The sequence below is a fragment of the Vulpes vulpes genome, chromosome 3, assembly GCF_048418805.1.
Source record: "Vulpes vulpes isolate BD-2025 chromosome 3, VulVul3, whole genome shotgun sequence".
NCBI classification, from domain to species: domain Eukaryota; kingdom Metazoa; phylum Chordata; class Mammalia; order Carnivora; family Canidae; genus Vulpes; species Vulpes vulpes.
In genome coordinates this window covers 100,064,073-100,084,875 of record NC_132782.1, presented here as the reverse complement: position 1 = coordinate 100,084,875, position 20,803 = coordinate 100,064,073, and the positions used below count along the sequence as shown (strand labels likewise).

Genomic DNA, 20,803 nt, shown 5'->3' with positions numbered 1-20,803 from the left:
ATTCTCCCCAATTCAACATTAGAAAGGAGCCCACAGATTTTTGGGTACCTCAATTAAATCAGAGAATTTTGTTGGAATTCTTCCCCTTATGTATCAAGGACAGGTTGTAAAGGACATAAAAGATCACATTCAGGCTGGTCAGGAAATTATAAGGTGAGGTCTCTACTGGAAGCAAAGCGTTTTAGCCCTTTTAATTCAGAAAGGAGATCTCTACTTAATAGATTGATAATAGGGACTGTATCATATAGCCATAAGGAATGCTTTTCAGTAAAAGATCCCAAAGTCATTTGTACCAGTTAACATTGGAATACTCTTTGAACTTATTAGATACCCCACTATGGAAACTTTCTTTTTCCCACTCTAAGGGATTTATTGTCCTATGAGAGCAGGACTTAAAGATAATAAGCATAGCCCTGATATCTACCAGAATTTGGGAAGATTTGTCATTAATTTTAATTTTAGTTTCTCAAGGTTATTACTGGTAGCAGTTTACCAGAGAGCCCCAAGGAGCCCCATCATTGCTGGTAGAGACCCCCAGTGCAGGATCTCCCTTGGAGGACACTGAATTGATATTAAGGAATTACTGTGGGACCTTTGAGAACAAATTGTTTTCTAGTACCCCAATTGATTACAAATGAGATATCGATCCTTAGGCCCATGTTTTAACAATGGACCCCTCACAAGGTGAAATGGGAGAAGACCAGGTGTTATTTTTGTCTCTGGCCTTGGAGCTATTATAGCTGTAAAGTCAATAGTTTGACAGACCTTTGTTTATTGATTTTGTTCCAAAGTACTTTCAAAGTGCTAGGCTATGGTCCGGAGTTTGGTTAGGTCAGTGGTCTCCCATTCCATTTTCTGCCTTTTTATTAATCCACTAATATCAGGAGATTATCCACTTACAATTAGAGAAACTAGAGTATTTATTGCATGGAGTCTGGATGCTGTAGGAAGAGAGCTTCCAAATAGGTTTTAAAGTCTGCCACAGATTCATCTTTCTTTTGTTTGCTTAGATAATAGAACAAACAGTGTGGGCAGGAAAGACCCTAGGAATGGCTCTTAAAAGATTAGTTGCTGTATTGCGAACTTTTTCTGGTCCATTAGAAGACCATGCTGGAGATAGAGGATCTTGAATATCGTCCTTGGGATTACACCACTCTGCTTCCTGTATCCCTTTTTGGGCTTCACTAGGTCCTACCAGCAAGTGCACAAGCTAATAAAGATCTGGAAGCCTGGGGTCATGAGCCTGGATAAGGATTCAAAACTCTTTAGAAAACTTGGGGATTTTCCCTGAGCTTAGGAAATTCTTTAACTATGGCCTTTAGCTTGGTCTTTGACCAAGGGGTGAAAGGTATCTGAGGAGGATTGCTACAACCTAGAATGGTTTTATTTTAAAAGGTAACTGTTTAATAGTCTGTTCAGAGTGGAAAGGCAGTTCAGATAGAATTAGTGAAACATGAGTACTCAAGCAGAGAAGGATAAAGGGGAGCAGAGTCACGTCATTCCTATCATCTTTTGTTTTAAGAACCTCTTGTGTCTTTAATATTTCATTAGCCTTTAGTAACAAGTCTTTTAATGAAACTGTTTTGGAATCCTGAAGCTTTTTGGAAGCTTCTGCATACTAATTAAAATAGGTATCCCATTCTGTTTGTTTAATTTGGGAGCCCTTACTTTCAAGTACACTTCGTAAATGAACAATCTTGTCTAATTGGAATATTCCCCATAATGGTCATTGTAATTCTAGGTTGCTTTTAGTTAGATTTAGCCATTTTTGTAGATATTTATAGCTTCCAGGACCACAGTTTTTAGACATAAAATAAGTGGGTGTGCTTGATTTTCTTTTCTTTTTTCCTTCTTTTTTTTTTTTTTTTAATTTAAAGATTCTATTAACTAAGCCATTGGGTTTCTAAGACCTGAACCAGAACCTAAAGGGGATTTACTAGTGGGCTGGGGATTGTGCAGTATTCTACAGTGTACCTGGGTGGATGGAAACTTTCTTAAGTTTGGCTATTGACCTAGAGTCTTTAACCTATTCTGTGACCAGCTTATCCTAACATGGAAATCTTTGGGTTTGGTGGTAGTGCTCCAACAGCTCTTAAGTGCTTGACCAGTGCCCTCCAACTTTTGCAGCTTTCTGGCCTCTGAGATCCCCCTTAGCAATGGCTTCTATCCATACAAAACAAGACAAACCAAAGATGTACACTCGAATATATTAGCAGTAACGGAGATTATACCATATCTTGGCCATGAAAAGGCACTGTGTGCACTGCCAGCAATTCCCAATATGGAACTGGAGATTTGTGAAAGAACTGAACCAGCAAACTGTACAGAATGAGGAGTGCAGGCTGATTCCAAACAAATGAGGAACTGTAGCGACCACCAATAGTTCCCAACATGGAATCTGGGGACAGACCAGGGGCTGGAGCTTCCAATCAAATGAGGGATTATGGTTGGAACTACCAGTAGCTACCAACATGGAACTAGTGATTCCAGACAAATGGAGAACTAACTGGTAAACCAATTAGATTGGGAGTTTGATACAAAGAGAATGAAGCTTAAAACCAAGTATCAACTTACCCATAACATAGCCCTTAGAAATGATGAAAAAGACCTTGAACTCAAAGGATTTGTGGGGTGCCACACATGTGTTTTTTATTGTCCCTGAAGTTCTTGGAAATCTCCTTTGGTCCCACTGATGCCATCAAATCTGTTCAACAACAAAAATTCAACTGACTAAATTTAAAGATCAAAGTGGCTTTACTCAACAATTCATGAGACAGGCAGCATCCCATCTAGCAAGTAGAAAGGATCTCGGCTGAGCTGTGGAGGAAAGGTTTTTAAAGGTGGAAAGGGGGTGGAAAAAGGAAATTATTACCAAAGAATGCCTTGTCTCAGATGCAGTCACCTTCTTAAGGGAACCAGAAGGAGTCTTATGGATAGATTATCTCATTAGTGCTGACCAGATAATTCCATGTTGACTGGTTAAAGGTTACATTCCTGAGGGAGTTGAAACTACAGTTAGGTTAGATGTTAAGTCTTGGTTTGCTGATGTGGGATTTAGCAAAAGTGGCTACATTTGGGGCATGTTATCTCTTTTTAAATACAGTGTGTACAAGTCTTTCACGTTCTTGGTTAAATTTATTCCTAAATATTTCATTCTTTTTGATATTATTGTAAGTGGAATTGCATTTTATTTTCAATTGTTCATTGCTAGTGCAAAGGAATGCAACTGATTTCTCTGTATTGATTTTGTATCCTGCAACTTTGCTGAATTTATTATTAACTCTAACAATTTTGTGTGTGTGTGTGTGCTGGAATCTTTAGGGCATTCTACATAAAAGATTATGTCATATGCAAGCAGAAATAATTTTTTCTTCTTCCTTTCCAATTTGGATGCCTTTTATTTCTTTTTCTTGCCTAATTGCTCTGGCTAGGATTTTCAATCTTATATTGAGTAGAAGTGGTAAAAAGTGGGCATCTTTGTTTTGTTACTGATCTTAGGGGAAAAGCATTTTGTCTTGAACATAAAGAATTACAGCCAGTACTGTTTAAATATTTTATTTTCATTGGCATGATAAAGTTCCTAGAGGGTGGAGCATGTTCATTCATGGTATGTGAGATGATTTGATGAGGTACATTATAGCAGCATTATGTAACACCAAGTCCCACTCTTTCACTGGCAGGATTTTATTTCTCACACAAAATTCTTTTTCATTTTCTCTGATTTTATCAGTGAGGGAGTCTCAGTCTGGTGCTACTACATCTTTAATATTTCTTCAACACTAAGTGATTTTTAAATATTTTTAGGAAGAGAGCAGATTTCAGTTTCAGTGCCTTTAGAAAACGATGGTATCTATTTAGAGTTTATGGTATTGCCTTATTTTATTTGTATTTTTTGCCTTTTATTTCTGGCAAGTGACAATGATTTTCCACTTATTTATATCTGTAAAATAATTATAGAATAGAGGGACAAATTAAAAAAAAAAAGTGTATTCAAGTAATACACAAGAGAATTGACCTTTAAAAAGTCATGTAAATGCATCAGTTTGATTAAGGTCTAACTTTCTAGTACCAACAGAGGAGTCGGAAGCATGTTCTTTTCTTACCAAATGGATGGGCTTTGCACAGGGAATGTGTAGATGTGTAAGGTGTAGATTAGATATATGTGAACCTTAATGATACCCCAACTTCCCTAAACCCAGTGAAGAAGAAGGGGAGATCCCTAGTCAAAGAGGTATAATTTTTTGATCTTCAGACTGACCATTCTAATACTTTATGAGTCACCAAGGAAGCTTTTGATTTATCTATGTCCAGTCAGAGAAGATCAGAATCTCTCTGCCGAGAACCACTTTATAGTAATGCAAAGAACTGAGTGGGCATCCCATTGTTTCTGGCTGCCCTGGAGTATTGGTCATCTGAGCATACCTGACCTTAATTAATGATGGCTACAGTTCCCAGAGTGGGGCTAGACAGACTTATAAAAACAGCAATCCATCAACGTTACATAATACTGAAAGGCAATCACTTTCTTATGTTTCAACATACAACTGGTATCTCCCCTCAATCACCATATGATTAAAATAAATTGCAAAGCCAGTTTTATATTTAAGGAAGACTTGTAGGCTTTAACTATATTAGGGACTACTGGTGACAAGTGGGGAAAAAAACCCCTCTTGATATAAAGAAGTATTAGTTTGTAGGCTCCTAGCCCCATCCCACAAAGGGATTGTCCAGGACTCCCTTATCAAGATAGTAAATAATAGTTCCAGTGGGAATAGCAAAAAGTCATGTAAGTGTCCCTAAATGAAGTTGAAGGAATATAAGGCTAGACCATCTGTTACTATGAGATGGATGCGTCAGTCCATCTTATCTTGATGCTACTGAGATTTGATGCATCCAATTCCCCCAGCTCTGAGTATCTAATCATCATATGACCTTTGAATGTTACTTGGCTGTTGACAGGGAGAGAAAGTGCTGGTAAGGTGGAGGTAGAGAAATCCAATCCGTAAGATAAGGATTTTGCCCTGAAAAACTATTCAATTAACTGTTTGGTTTTAAACATTAATCTTGAGAACTTGAGTTATGTGAATGTGCAACTGAAAACAGATCCCTTGTTGGTAAAATCAGGGATTCCATCTGCAAAGCTGAGGTTAATCTTAGGGACTGCAGGGCAAGTATTGAGGTGATGACTGGCTTTTGCTGGGCTCTATATGTGACAGCTAGGCGAATTGAGATGTACCCACAGTGAAGCTCTCAGAAGGAACAGCTGGATCGTGGGCCAATGGAGAGAATCGGTTTGTGCCATCTCATGTGTCTTTTAAATAACTGCTAATGTGTCTTAGTCCCCCTCCTCCAAATAACAAATAATGAACTTGATATAAGGAATTATGAAATATCTAATGGTGGAGAATAGTTACATGATTTTGGCAGACTATAAAATGGTAATCAGTTCTCCTTGAGTGGAAATTGATTTAACTGACTTTCTTCAGTTCTAGATAATTTTCTATTTGTAATATAGAGGTTGCAATTGAACAACATTCAAGGCACTCCTCTCCATCACTCTGCCTACTCCAACCCTCCCCTCTTCTCTTCTTTGTCTTTCTCTGACTTCCACATGTATTTACTGAGTACCTGCTTTGTGTCACATCCTGTCGTGGAAGCAAGGATAGACTCTGCCGATAGACACTAGTCTCTTGGACCTCACAACCCCATGGGGAATGTGGAAGGAGATACAAGTTAGTAGTCATTGCTAATCATTGCTAGTGTTTATTGAACAAATTCTGTGTCCCAGGTGATATTCTGAGTGCTTCACCTATATGAACTCACTTAGCCTTCACAACACTCTGAGAAAGGTATTAGTATTATCCATTGTACAGATGGGGAAACCAAAGTGCAGAGAGGTTAAGTAACTTGCCTAGTGTCACACAGTTGGAAAATGGAGAATCAGGAACTGGAATTCAAGCAGTCTGCTTCTTGGATCCACACTTCAACACATAGCATACACAGCATGAGAAGGACTCTAAGAGAAGAAATGCAAGGGTGCAGGGGATCTTGGAAGAGAGGTACTGTGTTTTGTAATGGAGGTGACATTGACGTGTTTGGAAAAGAGGAAGCCAGACATCATGGGTAAAGGAAAGCCATGCAAAGATATCGGGTAAAGATATTTACCCAATATCTTACTGAATGAGAAAAATCCTGAACATGATACATAGCTCCCAAGTTCTCACAAAGGCACCCCACTACCAATAATATCTCCAAGAGGAGAGAGGGTCCTATATGATGCTCAGGGAAACTTCCTTTGGTCCTCATCATGGGCATGCTGCTCCCTTTTCACATTTTGGAAGAAGCTGATCCTTTGCCTGCCTGCCTACCAAAGGTGGGTCCCTGGTGATACTTAGCACATTCACATGTGTTTACAGTAGGTGTGGTGAATTAAAGGGAAGTTTCCTAGGACTGTCATTCCCCAGCAGGACCAAGCCTCATGCCTGCATGGAGATTCTTCTTGCAGCCCCTAATCCAGTCTTCCGGCTTGCTGGGGAGGTTGGGAGAAGGTTCTGGGGAAGGTGACCTCTGAAGGGTGAGCAGGAATTTAAATGTGACAGTAGTAGTGGGGAAGGGAAGAGAGGGTAGTGGACATCTGGGGGGACTACAAGTCATTATGCAGGGATGGGGAAGGATCCCAGAAGCAAGAGGCAAAGCTGGAGGGATGGATAATCAGAGACCAAATTGTACAGGGTCTTGCCATTGTGATCCTAAGTGTGAGGTGTGTCCAGTGAGCAACAGAACATTCTAGATACTTTTAGAAAGGCTTTGTATAATAATTACAACTTAGAATACTGAGCATTTCCTATATACCAGGGACTGCACTAACTACATGCGTTGGTTTATTTCTTTTCCACAATAACCAATAGTATGGGCTCTGTTGTTTACCCCACTTCACAGATGAGGAAACTGAGGAACAACAAGATGAAATTTGCTCAAGGCTACTCATCTAGCAAGTGGTGGAGCTGGGTTTGAACTTAGGGATTCTAACTCCACAGTTTGCGTGTTTACCCTGTGTGCTGTGCCTCTGAATTGTCAGGGTGTACCAGGCTATTGGCATCTAGAAGCCCCGGACTTCCAGTGGGCAGATTTCTGCATTTTTGTCTGGGTCTCCCTCACTTCATGTTGAACTAGCTGAACAACTGAAAATTTCATCCCCTGCAATTCGGTTTCAGAGCGCGTATGACTGAGCCAAGATGAATTTGAGTTTAATCTTGCATGCCTAACGAACTCACAGAGGTATCTCAGAAATTCTCCTGCTTCTATTAGTGAGATAGTGTGTGGGGCTTATTTCCACTGACAGGCAGTTTTATCATTATTTTTAAAGCAGGGACTTGTCTCGAATAGTTCAGGCAGTGTCAGAAGGAGAGATAACAAACCTCCTAGAATAAAATGTCAGTGCAGGAAAGGAGCTAAAAATCAGCTAGTCCAACCCATTCAATATACAGAAAGGACAGGAATTTTCCTAGTGGCCCATTCTGTATCCTCAGCCACCTATTGGCAGGTTGCCCTTCTGGCGGCCTGGGGAGCAGTGTAGCATGAAAGAAGAGGTAATGGCTTTAGTATAGGTGGGTGGGCTGAATTGGAATTCTGGCTCTCCCAAAGTTTTGTTTTTGTGGGATTTGGGCAAGCCTCAGGCTGATGAGGACATCCAGAGCAAAAGCTGTCCCTCAGAGGAATCTTGCAGCAGGCAAGAATATATTATATTTAGTACCCACCTCCCCCAGGTACCAAGGTGCTCAGTCATGGGCCAAGGGCAACCCAGGGAAGCAGGGCCTTCCCTCCTGGAATGCCACAATAGTTACAAAGATGCTAAGGCTGGAGCCTGTCGACCAGGCCTGTTCCATGAAGTAGTTCCTCTTGAAGGAAGATCTGACCAGGGTAACTCCATGGGCATTACAGCAAGCCTCAGTGACTCAATGACTGCTGACCCAGTGCTCTGATGCTTCAGTACAATAAGCATTTATTATTGGTCAGGGTGTACAAGCTGATGGTGGTTAGAAGACCCTATCTTATGGGCTGAGTTGTGTCCTCTCAAAATTCATATTTTGAAGTCCTTACCCCCAGTATTGCAGAGTGGGACCATATTTGGAGATAAGGTCTTAGAAGAGATAAATCAACTAAAATGAGTCTAGGGGGTGGGCCATAATCCAATATAACAGGTGTCCTTATAAGAACAGGAAATTTGGGCACAGATAGAAAAGATGAGGTGAAGTTACAGGGAAAAGGTAGCCATCCACAGGCCAAGGAATGAGGCCTCAGAAAAAACCAACCTCGCTGACACTTTGATCTTGACTTCTAGCCTCCAGAATGATGAGAAAAATAAATTTCTATTGTTGAAGCCACTCAGTCTGTGGTATTTTGTTATGGCAGCCTTAGAAAACTAATACAAACATCTTAGCTAGATGCTGCATGGTATTCACAGGAATATAGGGCAGAGCCCTTGTGTTTTAATAATTGGAAAAAATATTTACTAATAAAAAAATCCATTTATTGAACCTGGACCCTTATCTTATATATTTATTTCCTAAGGCTGCCATAATAAATTACCACAAACTAGGTGGTTTAAAACAACAGAAATTCTCCGCTCACAGTTAGGAAACCAGAAGTCTAAAATTGAGGTGTTGGTAGGGTTGATTCCTTCTGAAAGCTTTGAGGGAGCAACCATCCATGACTGTCTCCTAGCTTGTGGTTACCAGCCATCCTTGGTGTTTCTTGGCTGGTAGATGCATCACTCCAATATCTGCCTTCCTCTCCACATCACTTCTCTGTGTCTCTGTGTGTCCTTTTCTGTCTTTGTCAATCCATAGAAATCCTTTCCCCAACACAGTTTGATCTCATCTTGATCTGTGTCTTAATTATATCTGAAAAGACCCTATTTCCGAAGATCACATTTCAAGGTTCTAGAATGAACTTTTAGGGGGACCCTTCCTACTTAATCTACTACACCACATATAATCTTCTTTTTTTGCATATAATTTTCTTTAATCGTCCAACAGTCCTTTGGGGTAAATAGAATTAATACAGATGAAGAAATGAAAGTTCAGAGAGGTTAAGTAATTTGCTTAAGGTCATATACTTGGTAGGTTCGCAAGCCAGGATTTGAGCTGGGTATTCTAGTTCCAAAATCTTCATGCTTATACTGTTACACTGCTGTACATCTGTTATAATTCTTCATGAAGAAAGGAATATTAATTCAATTACCTCCCACTCCCACCTAAGCAACTACTGATCTGATTTCTATCACCATAGCTTAGTTTTGCCTGTACTAAAACTTCACGCATATGGGGTCAGGCAATATATAATCTCTTGTATTTGGGCTTCTTTCACTCAACATAATGTATTTGAAATTCATGTATGTTATTGTATATATTTGTTGTTTATTTTCATTGATAAATATCATTTTATTGCATGAATATACTGAGGTTTCTTTTGATAACATTTGAATCATTTACAAGATTTGTTTATTATTAATAGAGCTGCTCTGAACATTCCTTTTTTTTTTTTGCTCTGAACATTCCTATGAAATGTTTTGGGGGGGGGGACACATATTTTCCTTTCTCTTGGATACTTAGGGGTAAAAATTATTGGATCATTCCCTGGTGTATGTTTAACTAACTGCCAAACTATTTTCCAAAGTGGCTCTTAACATTTTACACTTCTATTAGCAATGTATGAGAGTTCCAGCTGGCCCATGTGCTCACCAGTATTGGGGATTACCAGTCTTCAATTTTAGCCTTTCTAGTGGGCATGAAGCAGTATCTCATTGCAGGTTTAATTTACATTTCCCAAAGGTTAATGATATAGAGCATCTTTTCATTTGGCTCATTGGTCATTTGAGTATCTTCTTAGTGAAATATCTGTTTAAGTCTTTTGCCCATTAAATACTTTTTATTATGGGCCATATGACTTATTTATAATTTCTAGATACAAGTTCTTTGTCCGATGTATGTATTGTGAATATTTTCTCTATGTCTTGCCTTTTCATTTTCTTAATGATGTCTTTTTAAAAATCCAGTTAGCTAACATACAGTGCTATATTAATTTCAGGTGTACAATATAGTGATTAATGATGTCTTTTTAGGAACAAAAGTTTTTGGTTTTTATAATTTAATCTACCATTTAAAAAATTTTGTGGTTAATATTTTTCCATCCTGCCTGAGAAATCTTTGTCTAAATCAAGATTTCAAATATATTGTCTTACATTTTATTTTAGAAGTTTTTATAGTTTAAGCTTTAATGTTTAGGTCTGTGACCCATCTTGGAATGAATTTTTGTATTTGGTGTGAGGTAAAGTTTGAGGGCCTCTAAAATTCACAGTTAAATGACTTATCTGAATGCTCTAAAAATAATGATTAATAATAAAGAGAAAAATAACAACAGCAATATAAAACCAATGTATACTCTAGACTCTTGCACGTGCAAATGACAGAAAATCCAACTCATAATTGAATAAGGAAGGGAAGATATATGGGCTCATGTAATTGAAAAATTTCAGAAGGAGAATAGACAATTCATAACTGATTTTTAGTTATGAGTTCCAGGACATGGACGGATTGGATAGTAATTCATTCAAGTAATTTTAGAAAAGTAAACATGCAGGTATGGCTAGATCCAGGTACTCGAATCATGAGATTAGCATTTCATTTTTCTCTCTCTCCCCATCTCAGTCTTCTCTCCTCAATGTGGTCTGCATTTTCAAACTTTTTCCTCATGGTGCTGATAAGCAACTCTAGGCTTATTTTTTATCCTATCAGCAATCAAACTCCTCAGTAGTTTGATGGGTTACATTTTATTGATTTTTAAAATCTGGGCTTCTAAAATACCTTGGTATGGGGTAATGCCATTTTCTGGCTTGCAGTCAATGCCCCAGAAATCCTGGAGGGAACTTTGCTGTCAGGCTACCAGTTGAAGTTTGGATTCTCCCAATGTTCCAAGCTCAGTGTCTTTTTCTACATTGAAAAGCCCTGAATTATTGATGGGTCACCATAGAGCAGTGATTCAGAGCTTAGGAGTCAGGCATAATCAGTTTCCACTTTCAATATTGTTCTGCTGTGTGACTTTGGGCAGGCTGTTTTAGCTCTCTGAGACTTGGTTTCCTCATCTACAAAAGGAGAATAATGATAGTACTGTCTTTTAGGATTGTTGTAGGAGGAAAATGAGATAATATATGTAAAAAAATTGGGATGAAGTTTGGTACCTAAATATCAACTCTTTTATTGCAGAATTGGGTAGTAATGAACTCAAGTTATTCTATGGGGAGATAAACATACAGAGTCGAACTATAATACTTTAGATTCATCATGATAAAGATAACTTTGAAATACCTATATTATAGACAGCAAGAGTGGTTCAGGGACCGCCCCCCCCCCCCACTACTTCTTGCATGCTCTGTCCAGTAGACTGTGTACACAGCCATCACTGGTCAAATGAGAAAGGGCTCTTTGATTACATAGAAAAGTACTCCACCACTTCCTACTCCCCAAATTCAGAGCTCTTAGGTGAAAAACTGGAATGAGAAACAACTTAGATCCAAGTGCAGAATGGAGTCTTACTTCCTTAATTCCTAATTTGAGGGCAGCTATTTGGTCAATGCAGAGTTGGCCAGACTTACCACCCAGGCAACATGCAAGGAAGCACAAACAGAAAATCTGGTTGATGGTGAGAGGTGCTTCCTACATGTAAACAGAAAGGCGAAATGGGTCTGCAGTGTTCAAGTGCAGATACTGAAAAAGCAAACAGAGAAAGAGGCAAAGTGGGTGTGTGCCATGTATTTGCAGTAGCTGTTAACAGGGTTATCTGCCCAGTAGTAAAACAGGCTGGTACCGCTCACAGGAGCAAGTAAGGGAGCTGGGAAAGGGCCAGAAGCTCTCCACCCAGAACTTCTGTGCAATGAATGAAGGAGGGAAGGGGAAACAACTCTCTCTTTAAAAATCTTTTAGGGATCCCTGGGTGGCTCAGTTGGGATCCCTGGGTGGCTCAGTGGTTTAGCTCCTGCCTTTGGCCCAGGGTGTGATCCTGGAGTTCCTGGATGGAGTCCTGCATCAGGCTCCCTGCACAGAGCCTGCTTCTCTCTCTGCCTGTGTCTCTGCCTCTCTCTCTCTCTGTGTCTCTCATGAATAAATAAATAAAATCTTTAAAAAATAAATAAATAAATAAAAATCTTTTAACTCAAAGCAGTTTTATGACCTTTGAAAGCCAAACTCAAATTAACATAGTGTTGCTAAGTAGAGAGACTTTCCTGCTGGGTCTTCTATAATGAATAAACACCATTCATTTGTAATTAGCAGCATCCAGCTGCATAAGGGCAATTAATATGCTAACACGAATTAAAACAGTAGGTTCTCTTAAGAAGGCAAAACATCAAGGCTTTCTGGATTTACTCCTGTTTGCCTTATGTGTTTCTGAAATAGCAGGAGTTTTTCTTTGGCTCTTTTGTGATCTGATGGACACCCCTGTGAGGTATATCAACGTTTCTATAATACAGGGGCAGACTATCCACTGGAAAAAAGGACAGTCTCTTCAATAAATGGTGCTGGGAAAATTGGACAGCCACGTGCAGAAGAATGAAACTACACAACTCTCTTACACCATACACAAAGATAAACTCAAAATGGATGAAAGATCTAAATGTGAGACAAGAATCCATCAAAATCCTAGAGGAGAACACAGGCAACACCCTTTTTGAACTTGGCCACAGCAACTTCTTGCAAGATACATCCATGAAGGCAAGGGAAACAAAAGCAAAAATGAACTATTGGGACTTAATCAAGATAAAAAAGATTCTGCACAGCAAAAGAAACAGTCAACAAAACTAAAAGACAACCTACAGAATGGGAGAAGACATTTGCAAATGACCTATCAGATAAAGGGCTAGTATCCAAGATCAATAAAGAGCTTATTAAACTCAACAGCAAAGAAACAAATAATCCAATCATGAAATGGGCAAAAGACATGAACAGAAATTTCACCAAAGAAGACCTACACGTGGCCAACAAGGACATGAGAAAATGCTCCGCATCACTTGCCATCAGGGAAATACAAATCAAAACCACAATGAGATACCACCTCACACCAGTGAGTATGGCAAAAATTAACAAGACAGGAAACAACAAATGTTGGAGAGGATGTGGAGAAAGGGGAACCCTCCTGCACTGTTGGTGGGAATGTGAACTGGTGCAGCCACTCTGGAAAACTGTGTGGAAGTTCCTCGAAGAGTTAAAAATAGATCTGCCCTACAACCCAGCAATTGCACTGCTGGGGACTTACCCCAAAGATACAGATGCAGTGAAACGGCAGGACACCTGCACCCCAATGTTTCTAGCAGCAATGTACACAATAGCCAAACTGTGGAAGGAGCCTTGGTGTCCATCGAAAGATGAATGGATAAAGAAGATGTGGTCTCTGTATACAATGGAATATTACTCAGCCATTAGAAATGACGAATACCGACCATTTGCTTCAACATGGATGGACCTGGAGGGTATTATGATGAGCGAAGTAAGTTAATTGGAGAAGGACAAACATTATATGGTCTCATTCATTTGGGGACTATGAAAAATAGTGAAAGGGATTATAGGGGAAAGGAGAGAAAATGAGTGGGAAATGTCAGAGAAGGTGACCAAATATGAGAGACTCCTAACTCTGGGAAACAAACAAGGGGTAGTGGAAGGGGAGGTGGGCAGGGGGATGGGGTGACTGGGTGATGGGCACTGAAGGGGACACTTGATGGGATGAGCACTGGGTGTTATGCTATATGTTGGCAAATCGAACTCCAATAAAAAATATACAAAAAAATAAATTCTTACTCTTAAAATAATAATAATAATAATAATAATAATAATAATAATAATAATAATACAGGGCATTGCCAGGAGCATAGTGCCACAGGCTACCTTTCATTCTGCACCCTCAGGTTTTCATTCTCCAGTGAGAGGTGTCATTGGCTCTTGTAATTGGAAAGTCCAGGAGATTTATCTCACTGCAAATTTTGCTTTTGTTTCATTAAACATTTGTGATTTGTCCTTGCCTCTTTACAGAAAGGATTCTCAGTGATCTATTATGTGGGAAAGTTCAGATTCCTAAAAGTCCTTTAGGACACTTCTGGGACTGCTTTGAGGAACTAGTGTCCTCCAGGGCAGTAGATAGGAAGCATCCTTACAAGGAGGTTAAGAGGTATTTGGGGCTGGGAGCATCTCTCATCTATGGGATAGAGCCTGACCAGCCTCGCCAGCTCCTGATATCAGCAGCTAACAGACCATTAATCAGCAACCAAAGCTGGCACCCTGAAGTCCTTCCCAATGGTCCTGGGTACTGTTTCCTCAAATGGATGCAATCTTCAGATGCATGAGCTCCTATAAGAACACATGCCTTGCATATGTCAAGAAGAACCTATAATCTTATTTTCACCCCTCATTTGCTAGGCCAATCCTTTTTTATAGCATGCAGAGAAATTTCCATCTTGGTCAAAGTATTGTGAATTCTGAATTACAGTAAAAGCATCCAAGTCAATGAGCTGATGTGGTACAGCCATGAAGTGGCCAGTGAGGTGATGGGAAGAATTTCATCATTGCAGAAGATCTTTAATTTCTGCAGCTTGGTGTCGAGAAAGAACGAACACTGTGGAGAAAGATTTGAGTTCCAGTCCTACCTCTGCTACTTCAGAGCTGTGTGTACTTGGGTGGTGAATTTGGCCCTTTGAGCCTCAGTTTCCTGAGGACGACCTGCCCTACCTCAAAGGGAGCTGTGACAGTTATACTTTGCCTGAGACATAAAAGCAAGACCAATAAATAGCTCTAATTATTGTGAGAGGTAGCCAGGTACAGTGGAGTGAGCTTTTGGAGTCAGACTGACCTGGATTCAAAGCCTGATTGCTCTTATTAGCAGTGTGACCTTCAGCAATTTATTTAACCTTGTTGAGAGTCAGCTTCTTCATGTGCTAGTTGGGGTGATATGACATACTTCATAGGGCTGTTGGGGGATAATTGGAAGGGTATATTCAAAAGCATCAAGCTTGGTTCCTGGAACATTAATAGGTGCTTAATAAACCTTGAGTTCACTTATCTGCTGGTGTTGGGGGAGGCAAGTAGTAGGAATGGGGTACAAACACATGGCTTGGAATCTTGGTTACATCTCTGACAAGCTGTTTAATCCAGGGCCAGTTACTTAACCTCTCTGAGCCCCAGCTTCATCCTCTGCACATAGGAGAGTATAATATTATTTATGACAGGGTTAAATGGGAAATACAGTTAGTATGTAGCATATGACGATAACAGCTCATATTTATTGAATTCATTGTTCTAATTTAAATATGTTGATTCATTAAATCTTGAGACTAGGGACTATTACTAGGCCCATTTTACCAATAAGGAAATTGGGGTTCTGAGAGTTATGTTCAAGGTCATTTGCTAGGGGATTTGATTTAAATAAAGGCAATCTGACTCCAGATCCCCAATCCTTAACCACTGGGTTACATGTTTCATTTCTATCCTGTAACATATTTTTTCTTTAAAGATTTATTTATTTGAGAGAGAGAGAGAGAGAAAGAGAGAACAAAGGGGAAGGAATGGCAGAGAGAGAGGGAGAGAGAAACCCAAGAAGACTCCACAGTGAGCTTGGAGCCCAACATGGGGCTCAATCTCATGATCCCGAGACCACAACCCAAGCCCAAACCAAGAATCAGATGCCCAACCAACTGTGCCATCCTGGTGCTCCCCTATCCTGTAGCCTTTAAAGACTCGTAAAGGAGCCCTGTGGCCATGTCAAAACATAGCATCTTGGACTGGGTACAGGCATGGCCTTCCTCATGTGGCCAAGACATGTCCGAGAGTCAGTGTTGCTGTGACTCAGAACCAATGGTTTTCTATCTTGAGAAACAGTCCAGTTGGCTTGAATCAAATGAAAGAGGCAGGTTGCTATGATTGACATTTGTGCTGGATTAATCAGGAAAGGCTAGACTGTGCTATAGTAACAACTTGCCCAATGCCACATCCACCCTCAAGTCTCAGTGGTTTAACCAATAAAGGTTTCTTACTTTTTTTCTTATTTCCTTAAAGATTTTGTTTTTAAGCAATCTCTATACCTAACATGGGGCATGAACTCACAACCCTGAGATTAAGAGTTGCATGCTCTATTGACTAAGCCAGCTGAGTGCCCCTAAAGGTTTATTTCTTACTCATGTAAACAATCTGGGTAAAAATTAGGCAGTTCTCCTGGTGATTTTCATCTAAGCAGTAACTCAGGGCTCTTGGCTCCCTCTAGCATGTAACCCTGACATCTTGAACACAGAGCTTTGTGGTTGCCATATAAGGGAAAAGAGGGTGTGGGTGGCCACTTTGGGGGTTTGGGGAGAAAACTGAAGGTGGCATTCATCACTTCTCTATTCCTCCCATTGACAGAACATAATCATATGGTCTCAAAGTACAGGAGGCTGAAAATAGAGTCTTTTGTACCAAGGAAGAGGACATGGGTGAGGGAAATATCCAGCCATTTTCCCTGTGTAGGCAATGGAGGAGGTGTAATTCTTCTGTTCTTCTACCCAAAGCATGGGAATGTGAAACAGGCGGAAACAAGGTAAAGAAATCTAGGCAGGCTTCCTGGTGGAGGTAATGCTTAAGCTTCAAGGATAGGTAGGAAGTAGCTAAGTGAAGAGGGAGGGGGAGCATGCAACCATCCCAGAGGGAGTGAAAAGCATGCAGGAAGGCCCTGATAAGAGAGAAGACATTTCCCTTCCTTTCAGGGACATGTTTGGTTCACTGTGGCTGGTGCACAGAGTGGGGAGGGCTTAGTGGAAAGATGATCAGAGGGCAGATCATGAGGCACTAAGAGTCCTGTAAGGAGATAGGGCTTCACTATGCAAGAGCAATAGGGAGCCACAGCAGGATTCAAGCAGGGGGTGACACAGTCAGATTTGCATTTTAGAAAGAGCCTTTTCCCTCCAGTAAGTTGCACAGGGGCAGGGTGAGAGGAAGTTGACAAAAACTCTCACCCTTACTTGTCCTAGCTGAGTGATGCTGGGTGAGTGCAGGTGACCTAAAGTGGGATGCAAGCCCTCCTTGGGATGTATTACTTCTAGGAAGCCTGCGATCATAAACCAGGGACCCATATCTGGTACTTGGCTCACAAGTGTGTCCTGTTTGGCCTACGGAAAGATTTTTTAAGTTTATTTTTAAATTTTGAAACAGTGGATAGCATGATGAAGTAGGAAATTTCATATTAAAAATCCAGGTATCTAGATTTATTAATTTGCTTGGGCTGCCATAACAAAATATCACAGACTGGGTGGCTGAAATAGCAGAAATTTCTTACAGTTCTAGAGGCTGGAAGTCCACGATCAAAGTATCGACAGGTTGTTTTGCCTTGAGACCTCTCTTCCTGGCTTGCAGAAGTCTGCTTTCTTCCTGAGTCCTCACAGGATCTTTTCTCTGTGCATGTGTATTCCTGGTGTCTCTTCCTCTTCTTATAAGGACATTAGTTGTATTGGATCAGGGCCTCACCTTTATGACCTCATTTAACCTTAATTATCTCCTTAAAACTCCTTATCTCCAAATATGGTTGCATTGGAATTTAGGACTGTAAAACATGGATTTCATTCTAATTTCAGTCCATATGCCAGATTTCAGTTATTTGTTGAACAAATGTTTATTGCTACGTATATGTTCTAGGTGCTTAGGATATAGTGATAAATAAAAAAGAACCTGCTTTTGTGAGGCTTATATTCTAATAGGTAATGAAAGCTATAGAAAAAAATTGGAGCAGGTTCTGGAGGGCTGGGGTATGGGGAGGGCAGATGGCAGTACTTAAGAATGTACTTAGAGTGGATCTCACTGATTGGATGGAAATTAGAGCAAACATTTGAAGGTAGAGAGGAAATGAGTCATGGAAATGTCTAGGGAAAGAGCTTGCTAGGCAGAGGGAACAGCATGTGCAAAGGCCCTGAGATGGGAGAGTGATGATGTGTTTGAGGATCAGCAAGGATCTAGAGTGGTTGGAGCAGAGCAGGTAGGGTGGGAGTGCTAGGGAATGAGGCCACAGTGATGATGGGAGTAGGGGAATGGGGAGCAAATCTTGAGGATCTTATAAGCTACTGTCAGGACTTTGGCTTTTACTCTGGGAAATGGGAAGCCTTCTCTCCTAAAGAATTCAGAATATTGGGCTGCAGTGAGCCCCAGTTCCTCCAGGGCAACAGGTGGCTAGAGTTGTACATCCACTTTTTCCTTAGCATTTGTTCTCTGACAAGCAGACTCTCCAGTGTGCCATAGTCTCCACTACACCCTACTGACACCCGTCCTGTGTCATTCACTTATGTTTCTTATTTGACCCCTGTAGGCATTTAAGGATGCAATTCCTGTTTTGTGGATAAATGTGTCTCTGGTAATAGCATCTTTAGGAATTGACTTCCTTTGAGTGAAAACTTGGTTCTGGTTTGAGGAGAAAACAAATGCATCATGGAGTCTGCTAGTCTGGATTGATGCTGGCTGGATCACAAGTCATTAGAGGCAAATTGAGCCCGGTGGGAAAAGATCTATCATGACCCCCACCTTGTCAACTTGTCTCATACTTCAGAGACTCTTGCCACACTGTCTCTGGGAGCACTTGGCACTGATGTGGGGCTTAATTAAAAGAACACCACATGCCGGCTTCCCTCCACTGAGGATGGATGGGCTGGGAAGAAGGCACAGGATTCCCCAGGCTCCTCAGCAAGGCTGATTGAATTGTATTGTTGCCAGAGCTGAGGCTATAGGCACTTGGAAAACAGCATGGCTTAGGATGGAAAGCTTAAAACTGATGTACACTCATACAAAGTAGCTTTGGATGATCTTGGTCACATTAGCGGATCTTGCAAGACTTTTCAGTGCTGTGATCTTGGGCCTGGGCCTCACCTCCTGGGTGTTGGAATAAAGGTTGGGGCAACCTGAACTACCCATAAGGTCAGATTCCTGGTCTTAAGCAATGGTGTGAGGTAGGGACTTCTGTCTTCATCCCCAGAGTAATGGTATGCAGGTGATGATTTCAATGAAAGAATGAGATATTTTGAATGAGAACCAGCCAGTAATTCTCAGGTGTGGTTGCTTTTTAAAATTTCAAGAACTTAAAAAAAATACTGATGCGTTGGCCCCTTCTGAGGTCTGTCAAACCAGAATCTCTAATAGTGAAGCCTGGATATTGGTATTTTTAAACTCCCAGGTGATTCTAAAGTACAGCCAGGATGGAAAACCAGTGCTTTGGTCATTTGGGCAGCGCCTTTGTGGATTCTATCATATTCACCCCCCCAAAATAAAAATGAAAACAAAATAATGTTCTCAAATGCTAGCTATTTGCCATTGTCCACCAAAGACTGTGAGCCCAAGGCCCACTCTGCTAGAAAGAAAGACTGGCAAGCATCAGAGGCACCAAACTGTAGCTTTCTCTCTCTCTCTTTTTAAAGATTTTATTTGAGGGAGAGAGAGAGAAGGAGAGAGCACACATGAGCAGAGAGGAGGGGCAGAAGGAGAGGGACAAGCAGACTCCCCACTGAGCAGGGAGTCCACATGGGGCTCCATTCCAGGACCCTGGGATCATGGCCTGAGCTAAAGTCAGAAGCTTAACTGAGTGAGCCACCCAGGCAGCTCTATTGTTTTCTCTTTGATGTGATCAGAATTAAAGATAATTTAGAAGAGAATACCCTTCTTACTATGAACTTTGACATTGTTTAGGCCCATGGCCAGCTACCCCTCTTGTGGCATCTCTAGCATGTACCTGCCACCATGCATAAGCCCTGTATTTAGAGAAAACTCTGAGAGAATGTATGTTCCTGGCAAATAATTTCCATCTTCCCCTCCTCCTTCCTTCTCCTTGCCTTTTCTTTACTCCACTCTCCATTTCTTTTTCTTTAGATTTCATCTCTCTCACTCTGTCCTTCCCACCCTCCTCCCTCCTCCACTTTCTTCTTCATATTTCTCAGATTCATCTGTACCTTCACCTTCTTGTCTATCCTCACCTTGGGGCTCAGCCCTTCTATTGCTTTCTGCACATTGTACCCCCACCAAACCCTCTCTCACCCCCATCTGGCCAAATCCACCCCATCCTCCAAGGCCCCCCAAATAGTACTGGATCCAGGAAGCCTTCCTTAGATCCCTTTGTAGGCTACCATTAGCCCTTTAGCACAATGCCCATATGGCCTTACAGCTCTCTCCCCTGTGTGATACTGAGTGGGCGAGGGAGGGCAGTTAAGGGGCAGGCTGTGCAGCTACACTGCCCTGTTTTCATTTCTGCTTCTGATCCTTGCTGACTGTGATCTTGGGAAAGTCACTAAATTTTTGTATCTCACTTTCCTCACCTGTGAAATGAGGATAATAATTGTACCTACCTTTATAAGGTAGTGGTATAAAGGATATGAATTAATACACAATGCCTAACACAATGATTATGACCATATGGCAATTTGTGTACGTGTCTAACTCCCTGAGTACTCTTGCTGTGTGAGATCCTGATTTGGTTCATCTCTATGCCACCAGTGCTCAGCATCAGTGCCAGGTTAGTATGTAGGACTTGTCTGTTGAAGCAACAAGTAGATAGAAGGAATGAATGTTTGCCTGCCCAACAGGATCTTAGTACCTAAGGAAACATGGACTCCAAGGATGGTCCTGGAAATCATTCTTCTAAGTCACTGAAAGCATGAATTCTGGAGCCTGACAGCCAGGTTCACATTCAGATTTGTCCACTTCTCACCTGGGGAGGTAGGGGCCCCTCCCATGCCCTAGTTTCTACATCTCATAAATGGGTG

General features: G+C 40.9%; 1 long non-coding RNA gene across 1 annotated transcript in view; it reads left to right on the top strand.

Annotated features, from left to right (window-relative positions):
* The first annotated feature begins 5,122 nt into the window (after positions 1–5,122).
* Positions 5,123–20,803, top strand: part of LOC140598306 (uncharacterized) — a 132,562-nt gene continuing 116,881 nt past the window's right edge. The window contains exon 1 of the long non-coding RNA XR_012000619.1: positions 5,123–5,291. This is a non-coding gene — a long non-coding RNA (uncharacterized lncRNA). The remainder of the gene's footprint in view (positions 5,292–20,803) is intronic.